The sequence below is a fragment of the Pieris napi genome, chromosome 15, assembly GCF_905475465.1.
Source record: "Pieris napi chromosome 15, ilPieNapi1.2, whole genome shotgun sequence".
NCBI classification, from domain to species: Eukaryota; Metazoa; Arthropoda; class Insecta; order Lepidoptera; family Pieridae; genus Pieris; species Pieris napi.
In genome coordinates this window covers 866,286-877,747 of record NC_062248.1, presented here as the reverse complement: position 1 = coordinate 877,747, position 11,462 = coordinate 866,286, and positions in this window count along the sequence as shown.

The window sequence follows — 11,462 nt, the reverse complement described above, 5'->3', positions numbered from 1 at the left end:
TTTTGTGACTTTATTTATCAATAAGGAAACATGATACTGATACAAGATATGTAAAAAAATATACAAGCTATAATTATAAAGTGTCCTTAGATATATAAGCAATTTATAGTACATACACAAAAGACAAACAATTACAACCACGATTTTAAAAGGCACCTGAATTTAGAACGAAAACATTACTTTATCAACTGACATCAAAATTACCCTCTCTTTTTAAAATATGATTATATGAAAACCTCTAAATAGAAACCATTTCAAGTAAATTTAGTCGGTTAAAGAAATTTATAAGTGTCTCTAGTTAAGTTCGGTGGCGGTTGTTGAAATAAATTAACCACTTTGTTTGAAGCTAAGTGTCAACTGTCTTTAATCGTTTAAGAAAGAGCTTATAACTAAGATAAAATTAGGGGTAGTGGCAGCTAGTGGCGTAACAATAGGGTGGCAAGGCTGGCAAAATGCCCCTAACCCAAGACGGCCCTTCCCAAGAGATATTATGTTCTATGGATGAATGTGAAGTCACCAATACGCATTGGACTAGCGTGGGGACTACAGACCATTTCCTCTTGCCTAAGAGAGGAGGCCTATGGCTATTATTGGGACATATACAATGTGTAATTGAGTACGCTGAAAATCTCGAAGTTCATTCAAATTAAACTGAGTAGGGAAGATTTTTACTGATTTTTTAAGAACATTTGCCACGGGCCGCAGATGATATAGTTACGCCACTGCGTAGTGGGGTTGTGACGCTGGACTAACAAAAAACTGTTATTGACGTGTTGTATGGGTTCTTAAAACTAAGTGAAACATAACGACCTATTGTATATTATCTAATATATAAAATTTGTGGTTAAACTCCTCCGAAACGGCTCGACCGATTCTCATGAAATTTTGTGTGCATATTGGTTATGTCTGAGAATCGGACAACATCTATTTTTCATCCCCCTAAATGTTAAGGGTAGTCCACCACTAAAATTATTTTTTTTTTTTTAGATTTTTTTTTCTGTTTTTATTTTTTTATAATACAGCAATAAAATGTAAAAGTATGTATTATACAACTCCTAATTTTCACCCCTCTACGATCAACCCCTATTTTTTTTTATTATAAATGATATACATGGCAAAACGACGTTTGCCCGGTCAGCTAGTACGTATATATTTTACAATTTATCCATGTATGAAAAACTAAAAGGCTCAATTTTATTACTACTAAACTGAAGTTTTACAATTTATTGGCTACAAGTGTAAGGTGATTGTTAACATTTCGTTTGCGCTTTTTTATTATTAACTAATACACATTATATACATATATAGCTACCGTTATGGTACGTAACTCTCTTAAAAAATTCAATATTTGCCATATTGTTACAGTCTAATTTAAATTTGTTATCTGTGACCACATTTTTTCAAAAATAAAATTTACACAAATTAAATATGTAGTGACAGCCACGAAAATTCACAAAGCTTCATTAAAATCAAAGTAATAAATTCAGCTAGCAACGATACTCATGATTTTCAGTTAATTAACTAGTTTATTGCAGTCCCCGCTATCCCCCTTCGGGAAATCAATATAAGCACGTTTATTCAACCACAAATCACAGATTATTTTATCAACGTAAGTTCGAATTGTAACAGACTATATTTGTTGTTTGTATTTGTGGAATGTTTGAAGTAACGGATTTATTAGATAGCTTTGCATGTTAACACGGTTATTAAAAACCTAACCAGCCAACAGATTCAAAACTGCCCATTTTTTTTTAATTAGCAATAATAATGGTTGCAAAATGATTACATGTATTTTAATTTATTTATTCACTAAAATACATACGCTATCCTTACAGTACTAAACCAATACGATAATGTCGATAAAAAAATGATAAAATATAATATAACATTACATACACACAATAACACTACAGCGAACTCACTCTAAACATATAAAGTTGTCGATAGTGTCGGAGACAGCATTCAGTAGGTGCAAAGTCAGTCTTAACGGGGATCTGTGCAACAGACTGGTTCTGGCCCTTGGTATCAACCTTGAGGGTTGAGGTGAGCAATGAGGGTGTGCAATTATTTAATCAATTACCGTCTAAAATTCGTAATATTAGCCTGTTTAACCAATTCAAAAGGGCATTAAACATACATATAAGAATTAACCTAGTTGACTAAAATTGCGAAAGCTGATAGCGACGCGTATCTCGTTCGTATATTATATGTATTTAGTTTCTCATGTAAAAAAAAATACATTTTTTGTAATGAGAAATAAAGTTCTATAAACATTATTTCAAGAGTTTTCATTAAACTCTTTTAATTTTACAAGAAATTTATTTTTAAAAAGTAATTATTGTATAGCACTATTTGATGATGACATAATAAATGTCAAATTTACTTTACAAAATGATAATCGAATATCGATTCTATGAGAATGTATGTTATTTGCAGTACAAAGGAAGTAGATACAATGCGACGCGATTACCGGGTAAGGTTGTCAAACACGATATGAGTTGATGAAAGGCTGTTGAACGACCAACTGCCCGCATACAAGTGGATTAGGCTATGAAATCTACGACTTTTCAGCTTATATTCTTTAACATATTCTAGTAGGGGAGCCCACGATGCTAAATGGAGATTTGACATATTATATTTGAAGCTTTTTACTTTTCGTCAAAATATGTTATGGCTTGCATAATAAACCATGTAATAATTAATTAATATAAATAACAACTCTACACCCTCTACGCTACAACCTCTTTAGGTCTGGGCCTCAGATTTCTAAACCTGTATCATGATCATTTTTAATCTAAGAGGCAAGTAGGTGATCAGCCTCCAGTGCCTGACACACGCCGTAGAATTTGTGGGTCTAAGGCAAGCCGGTTTCCTTATAGCCGGCTTTCGGTTTCTTTCTATATATTATGATAGTAATAATATCTATTATAGAATAATAAAATCCAACTAAATACGCTTATTTCATAACCACGTTCAGTATTATTGAGTTGTCTGTAATTCTATCGATACTTCCGCTAGTCTGATGCCGAGTTTCTGACTATTCAGATGTATCACTTGTAACATAACTAAAACAACCCAATATTTTACTATCCGAGTAGAATCTTCTCGGAAAGCCAAAGTTCGAGCCCCATATCTAAAAATAGCGTGGCGTGAAAATTAAAATATTTTCCTCCACCGTGATGAGTCGTTTGCTATATGGATGTGAAACGTGGAAAACCACAAAAGCCACCAGGGAACGAATCAAAGTCTTTGTTAAGCACTGTCTGAAACAGATCTCGGGAATATTCTTGCCTGGGTAGATTTCTAATGAACAACTACAGGATCGGTGCTAGGAAACGTCAGTCGGCCACAAGAACTTACGTCGCAAGTGGAGTTGAATGGGACACACTCTTAGAAGCGAGCACTACATTGGACTCCCTATGGTGAGGGAAAACGTGGCTGACCTTAACAATTCTGGTGAGGCTCAGTTCTGGCCGAGGCACGAGCCATTGGGTTGACGTCGTCCGAAGGTGCTTTGCTCAAGAAAGTCTAAATTCCACCATATATCTATTGTTGCTTTATATAAATAACGGTCACATCGAATATTTGTAGTACAAGTCTTTGAGAGTCCATGGGCGCACCGGGCGTGTTCAATAGGTACAGGCATACGAAAGGCCAGAGAATAGTTGCTTTTCATTTCTTTGATTCTTAACATTCGCATTGGTCCTTGACAGTAGCAATTCTAAGGCAGTCAAAACACTGTTTAATACTTTACTCTACCCATCCATTGGAAGTGCCTCTGATTAAGGACACGGTCCCTCAAGGCAAATTTACACATTAAACTATGTATAAGGAACACTACAATAACAGATACTTGATGTAAAGTAGATAAAATAAATACGTAAGTAACGTATAATGGTAAAAATGCAGGAAAGAAATGTTCTAAATATTATTTTGAATAACAGTGTACCTAAATATTTTATATTAGATATTATAGTTTGTTGAGGGTATTTGATAAAAGAGGGATGGACGGTGATTGCCGTCCATAAAATGATGTTGCTTTTTGATAAATTAACTCAAATTTAGGTGGTTTTTGAACATTGTAAAGGGTAAGTTTTGTTTGATTGATTAAGAGTTTATTTCTGAAGCTTCTTGATGATCATCACTATACATTGAATACATAATAACAACAAGCAAATAAAAACATTGGCAGGACCAGCCTAATACCCTCCTGGCGAACTAATTTATTTTAGCTAGCTTAGGCTTATTTTGTTCATTTCCAATATAAGTTTTTTTCATTCCGTCCAAATAAATTAGAAATTTTCATATTTCATTTGGCAAATTGGCTTTTACCATTTAGAATTACAATTTTCACGCCCATACATTAAACATACTCGTAGAAACTCACGTAACTTCATCATACTATTCTGATAAACCAAGCTTTTATTTACTTTGAGCTGTGCTTGTTCTAATGCATATTGATATTAAGTAGAGAATGTTCGAACTTGCGTTCATAAAGTAGTCATTCAAATGTAAAGCGTAAAAGGGATTCTAATTAATTTTAGAAAATTAAAAGTGTTCCTGAATTACGAGTATATACAAGAATATCTTGGCATCAGTCACTGGGCAACCAAGTCAGTAGTAATATCCTACTATCAGTAGTAATATTGGTTGAAAAAGATTTTATTCTCTATACTTATCTGTCTTTTGTTTTTCAGAAACCAATTGTCGAGGAAGGTGTTTATATTTTCATATACTGGAAGCTATTTCTGTTTATTTTAAAAGTGTTTTCTACTCTGACTTTAATAACATTTTCTCTTTTATCTGTGAAACAATTTAACACTCCTCTAATTATAATTTATATTTCTTTTTATACAATCTGTTATATTTCCTTCCTGAATATCTAAATATATAAAGGCTTTGGGAAATTACGGTATCACCATTAGGAGAGGAGCGTGATAAAAACGCTGTAAAAATGTTTTCCTTTTTATTAAGAGCTTTCCTTGCGCTGCTTTAATTGTTAGATACAAAAATGTATGACGGTATAAATCCAAAAAACAAGTATGTTTTTAGGTTAACTCAAAATGACATGTTAAAATCATCTCTGTCTTCAATCGGCAGCTCATGTCTTAGCATCATGGTGGCATCTGGAGCGTTCTGTTTCCACCGGTTTCTGTCCAGCGCTAAGGTTATATTAAGGTTATTGTTTATTTTTATTCCATATTTACAAACCTGTATTTTATTAACTCTTAAATGAATACGTTATTTTTCGGAAGTATTTTTAAACAAAATTGCCATTAACATTATGTATTTCCAAGAATATTTTAGGAAATAGTTTTTTTAGTCTGCTACAAGCAAAGAATAAAATAGAAAACTACGGGGGAAAGCTAGTTATTATTATAAATTGTTATAACCAGGTAATTTATTTTACATTCGTTGAGTTTTTTTTTTAAGTAGGCTCACCTGATGTTAAATTATACCGCCGCCCATGTACACTCTAAATGCCAGAAGGCTCGCGAGTGCGTTGCCGGCTTTTTAAGAATTGATACTCTTTTTTCTTGAATGACCTTAAGTCGAATTGCTTCGAAAATACTTCATTAGGCAGCTGGTTCCACATAGTGGTGGTGCGCGGCAAAAACTGCCTTAAATACGCTCAGTTGTGGAACGACGGACGTCGAGGTGAAACGGGTGGAATATTCGTTACACTCTAAAGGTTAAGACGAAACTATTATTGCAAACTTTAAAACACTAAGTTTATTTATGAACTCTAAAAGGTTTTCTGTGTCGTACAGATAAAACTAACAAAACAGTTAATGTTCGGTTAAGGGAATTTAAATTGAACTTTACGACATTGGCTTTTGTAATTTTTTTATAAGAATACTGTGTCACTTTGATTTTGGAAAAAATTAGCATTTTGTAAATAAGGCCTTTTTTTTATAATCTTTGAAATGAATTTGAAAGATTTAAAACGATTTCTTAACGGTTAATTAGGATTTGTCTTGACCATATAAAGTATTTCAAGTGAATATTATCAATTTAATAAAAAAATACTTACTTATTGTAATCGTGTACTGAATTAACATCCACTTAGAGTTGAAGATTGGGATATTAATATCGCTATAAAAAATGGGTAGTTGAAGAGTGAAAATGGTGTATTTTTTATCACGATATCTGCTAGTGTGGTCGGACTGGAGAAATGCCAACCTCCTAATAGGGCTATACCTATGTTTTTACTAGAAACATATATCAGCCTTCAGTTTAACATGCTAACCATTAAACTTAACATACATGTTCATACATCCAGAAACTACAATCTTTTTCGAATCTTCTATCTATTGATTACGTTTCTCATGGGATAAAAGCAAAATCTTATGACTTTGACTTTATTTCCTTGGTATTAAGTTGTAACATATTGGGTCATTTAGATGAGGAATTAAATTCGAAAACTGTGACTATCCCACAAACATCTTGATTCTCCATAGACTATATGCATTATAATGGCGGCTGACAGTGTTTTGTTTTACTTAATTTCACTTATTTTATTCAGCACTGTTTGCATTGTTCAGCATTATTTCACTCAATTTTAAGCCACCTTAAAACTAAGAAATATTTATGTAATTCCCACACATTAACACTAATACCACGCACACAGTCATACTTGTTTATTCAAGAGCGTCTATGACTTGATGGATACGAAAATGAACCTTGATGCTTGGTGATAAGAGTTGTGTAAAGTGCAAATAGAAATTGTGTTTTAATAATCACAGTTTCAGGATTCCAAGCACGTCGCCACTTCGCCAGGAAAATTAAGGCACTGAAACACTGTATTAACGCATTTTACTCGTCACTGGATTTCAAGATTTTTTTATTAAGAAAAACTTTCCAGGTCAATAACGATAATTTAAATTAACACTAAAAACATCTATGGCGCTACAACCCAACAGCCTTAGATTTTTTAAACTGTTTCATGATCATTTGTCAATCTAATAGGCAAGTAGATGATCAGCCTCCTATGCCTGACAGACGCCGTCATGGATCTAAGGCGAGCCGGTTTCTCCTTCACCGTTCGAGCGTATGAAGTCCATTGGTGCACAGCCAGGGATCGATCCTACGACCTCAGGGATGAGAATCGCACGCTGAAGCCACTAGGCCAACACTGCTCTGAATATATACTACTGATGTATTATTTTTTATGCCGGAATTAGAGCTTAACGGATCCATCAACCACCAGTGGACAAGCATGGGTATCAACTTTCTTATGTCTTTTGCAGACTGGCGAGCTTTGTAACCGACCTCCGAACTTTAGAAAAGGAGCAAACTTCTCTCTTAGAGACCGGCAACGCACTAATATTGGTGTCTAATATCCATTAGCTGCGGCATCACGCACTTGAGAAATAAGTTGTGCGTCTCATGTTAAGCGGACTAATACGAGTAAACCTATAATAAAATAAAATTAAAGATACTTGAAACTTTTGGGTTAGAATAACTTTTTGGTTTATATAGTATGTTGAAGTACTTATTATCGTTATTTCTAAACTATTTATTTCATGGATAAATACGAAGCAGCCATTTTATTGAAAACTATCATTCTACCTCGTTTTTTTTTAAGTTTGCTTTAAGATTAGCGTTAGATAGAGTTTAACTCAAATTGTTTCTGTTTTAATTCAAATGAAGCTACAATTTCATTTATGTCTTTCTTATTATATTATTTCTAAACTAATTACAAAATCTTTATAAAAACACAGATTCAACTGCCGGTGGGTTTCTTCCCTGAGAGATACAACCGCCATCTATTCAAACTTAGAGTGTACTCCTCCCTCAAAGGTCGGCAACGCATACACTAAAAATTAATATCTATGGGCTGCGATGATTGCCCTTTTTGGACGCCCCGTATGCTCGTTTGCCCCCCTATTATATTTAAAAAAAACCCTTTCAACTTTCAAATGTCAACTTGTGACAATTGTCAAGCTATTAAATGTTAATTCGTATATTATTTACCTCAATACATATACTCTTCTAGCTGTAGTAGCTGACCCTATGTGGCTCCGTAAAGCTAGAAACAAAGAAGAGTGGAAGCCATTAGAGGAGGCCTATGTCCAAGGACAAGCTGTGTAACAGAAATCAACCGGCTTGCCGATTAATTATTAGTAAAAGAAATCAGTGGCGCTACAACCTCTTTAGGTCTTGGCCTCAGATTTCTGAATCTGTTTCATGATCATTTTCAATCTAATAGGCAAGTAGGTGATCAGCCTCCAGTGCCTGACACACGCCGTCGACTTTTTAGGTCTAAGACTTGTCGGTTTCCTCACGATGTTTTTCTTCACCATTCGAGCGAATGTTAAATGCGCACATAGAAAGAAAGTCCATTGGAGCACAGCCGGGGATCGAACCTACGACCTCAGATATTAGAGTCGCACGCTGAAGCCACTAGGCCAACACTGCTCTCTGATTAATTATTAGTATTTATTTTTTATTTTTAGTGTTAATTTTGTAAGAAATTTTAAAGAAGTATTTCACATTTTCATGTTAGTATAAGTAATAACAGCAATAAAGGCTTTTATTATTATTATATTCACCGCGTATGTTGTCGAATGTAAAAATATATTCTCTTAATTAAACATCGCAGTGGATAAGCGCCTTTAGTCGCAAAAAGTGGGGGTCACAACTCCAGCTAATGAGCAATGTTACTGTAACGGACTTGCTCTTATTTCCGAATGTTTCTCGTAATACACTCATTATTAACCGTTAAGATCACTAACTTTGTCGACGAGGCTTTTTGTAAGCCTCGTTATGAGTTCTGCTTTTGATAGATGTGTTTACGGCTTTACAACTTAAGGAAATTGCATTTATTACAGTTGAGTACTGTTTGGTTGAGATTGAATGATTTAGGAGAAAAATGTTGGGAAATAATGTTGTTATGTTAGCCGATGAGATATAGCCGTGTTGGTCTAGTGGCTTCAGCGTGCGACTTTCATCCCTGAGGTCGTAGGTTCGATCCCCGGCTGTACGCCAAAGAACTTTCTTTCTATGTGCGCATTTAACTTTCGCTCGAACGGGGAAGGGTAACATCGAAGGAAACCGGCTTGCCTTAGACCCAAAAATTCGAGGGCGTACGGCAGGCACAGAAGGCTGATCACCTATTTACCAGTTAGATTGAATGATAATGAAACATATTCAGAAATCTGAGGCCCTTTAGCTCTGGGCCGGTTGTAGCGCCACTGATTTATTAATTTTATTTTTATTGCTTGTATGAATATCAAGTTCAATCTAATAAAATTTATTGAAAAATTGATAAGACAATACGATGTTGCATACGTGAAGCTTTAAATATTAAATGTAATATCTGCTCTGCACAAAATATGGATGCGAAAGGTCAACTTTTCATTTCGCCTCCCTCGGGTCATAGAATATTCGGCTCTTTGAGCGGCTTATAGCTAGATACAGACTGCTATTGATGTTTGGTCACGTAACATTTCCAAAATGCTATCAGCAAAAGCGGTTTACCAGCATCGTCTTTTTTATTGTACTTATTATTGCAATTGCTTCGTACGACCATAATGAACTTATTCAGTATTAATTATACCGTATGGTATGGTATGGTTTCGCACACACTCAAAAGGTCCGTTTTACGTAAAGTCCTGGCTAATTAGGCCAGCCTAAAGCACAGAACCTTCATGGAGCGACCTCACTGTTCCGAGGATTTCTGTAGGTTGTTTAACCACAGCCTCGCATTCCAGGACTACGTGGGTGACTGATTCCTCTGCGCTGAAACAGCCTCTGCACAAGGGGCTGTCTGTTGCGCCTAGGTCAAAAATATGTTTATTAAGGAGACAATGACCCGTAATTGTCCCTATCATTGTTTATTTTAATTTAATGATACCGTATTACTGTAAGGGAAAATATCGTGAGGAAACGAGCATTCAAGAATAGGCTTAGAATACAAAAAACTAGTAACCGCTACCTTTGACAACGCATGGTGGTATAAGTCGCTATCTGACGTATAGACGAGTGATAGTACGAAACGGGAAGGAAAGGGTGTGAACTGAACAAGCTAAAATTCGCACCAAAGAAGACAAACGCCATGTCCCATCAGGATAATACCAAAAGCTAAATAAAACCGGAATAATGTAAAAATTAGAAAGGAATTGAAGAGACGTGAGTCTCTCAAAGCCAAAATAGCACATTATAAAAGATCTTCTTACTTTTAAAAATTGACATAATGTACTACTTTTGGAACAAAAAATATTATTCTATTAATTATTAATTATTTTCGTGAAACATTATAACTAATATTAATTTGATAACGTAATAATATATATTACTGTGATATTTTATCACTACAAATAATATAAGAATTGACTATAATGATATAACTAATAATGTATGTAAATTCTATGGGCAGTTGTGTGTGGCAGAATATGTGAACTTTAGATTGTACCACCATAACATTTTTGTACCATATCCTCGCAAATCAATTAATATTAAAAGTGATTACTTTCAAAAGAGGAGCTAAAACCATCTGGTGCATCCGGGAATACTGTATACATGGCAGTGGTGGAGCCGAACACTGTATACGCAGCAACATGGGCACCGGCTGGAAATAAATTAAGCCGCCAAGTTGAAAACAAGCCAACGCAACTTAACCTAGAAGATAATAGTATCTCGAAAGGTCGTGAAAAGAGCAAGCCGCCATCTTGAGCGATTGCAAATCAGCATAAGTAGTAATAACTAGCCCCAGATCTTCAAACCAGCTTTCCTTTCAAGCAAAAAATAAGAAAGAAAATTATGGCTAGGCTAGGCTATATACTGGACATGCGGGGCAAATTATAATTGTAAACAGAGTATGTCACGTTCATTTATTTTCATAGTGGCACGAGAGCGATAAAGACAAAATATGCATGGTTTAGAAATTTCTATAGAAATATATTTTTAACAGCGCCATCTCTAATACGGCTCTATAAACTAATTCATATGATATACATGTTGTTCACTATTCAAATAACTACATACCTGATTACGCTAAAGTTCATAGAGCTAAAACTAGATGGCGTTATAAATGATATGAATAGTTTATAGTAATAGTGGCATTCTAAACTACTATGTAGTTTCATATTATGAATTTCTTCTGATAATGGTTATATTTTACGAAGTATTTAGTGAGGGTTTTTTATCAGAATTAAGATAATTGTATTATTATAAGTCGTATTTAGATAAATATAATTAATAAGATATATATTATGAATCTTGATTAATGAATAAGGAAATGTTTGTGAGTTTGTATGAATAAATTCTCCGATTTATTTTTTTTAACAAAAATCTGTAAATTTTTACTGTTAAATGTATATTCCTCATAGAAAATTGTATGATGTATGTAGGAAGACCAATTTTGTTCTAAATAAATCTAATGTAAAGTAATAGTGTCAAAATAATTGTGTACCTATTATATTAATTATCCCCAGAAGTATATATCAATAATATCAGAT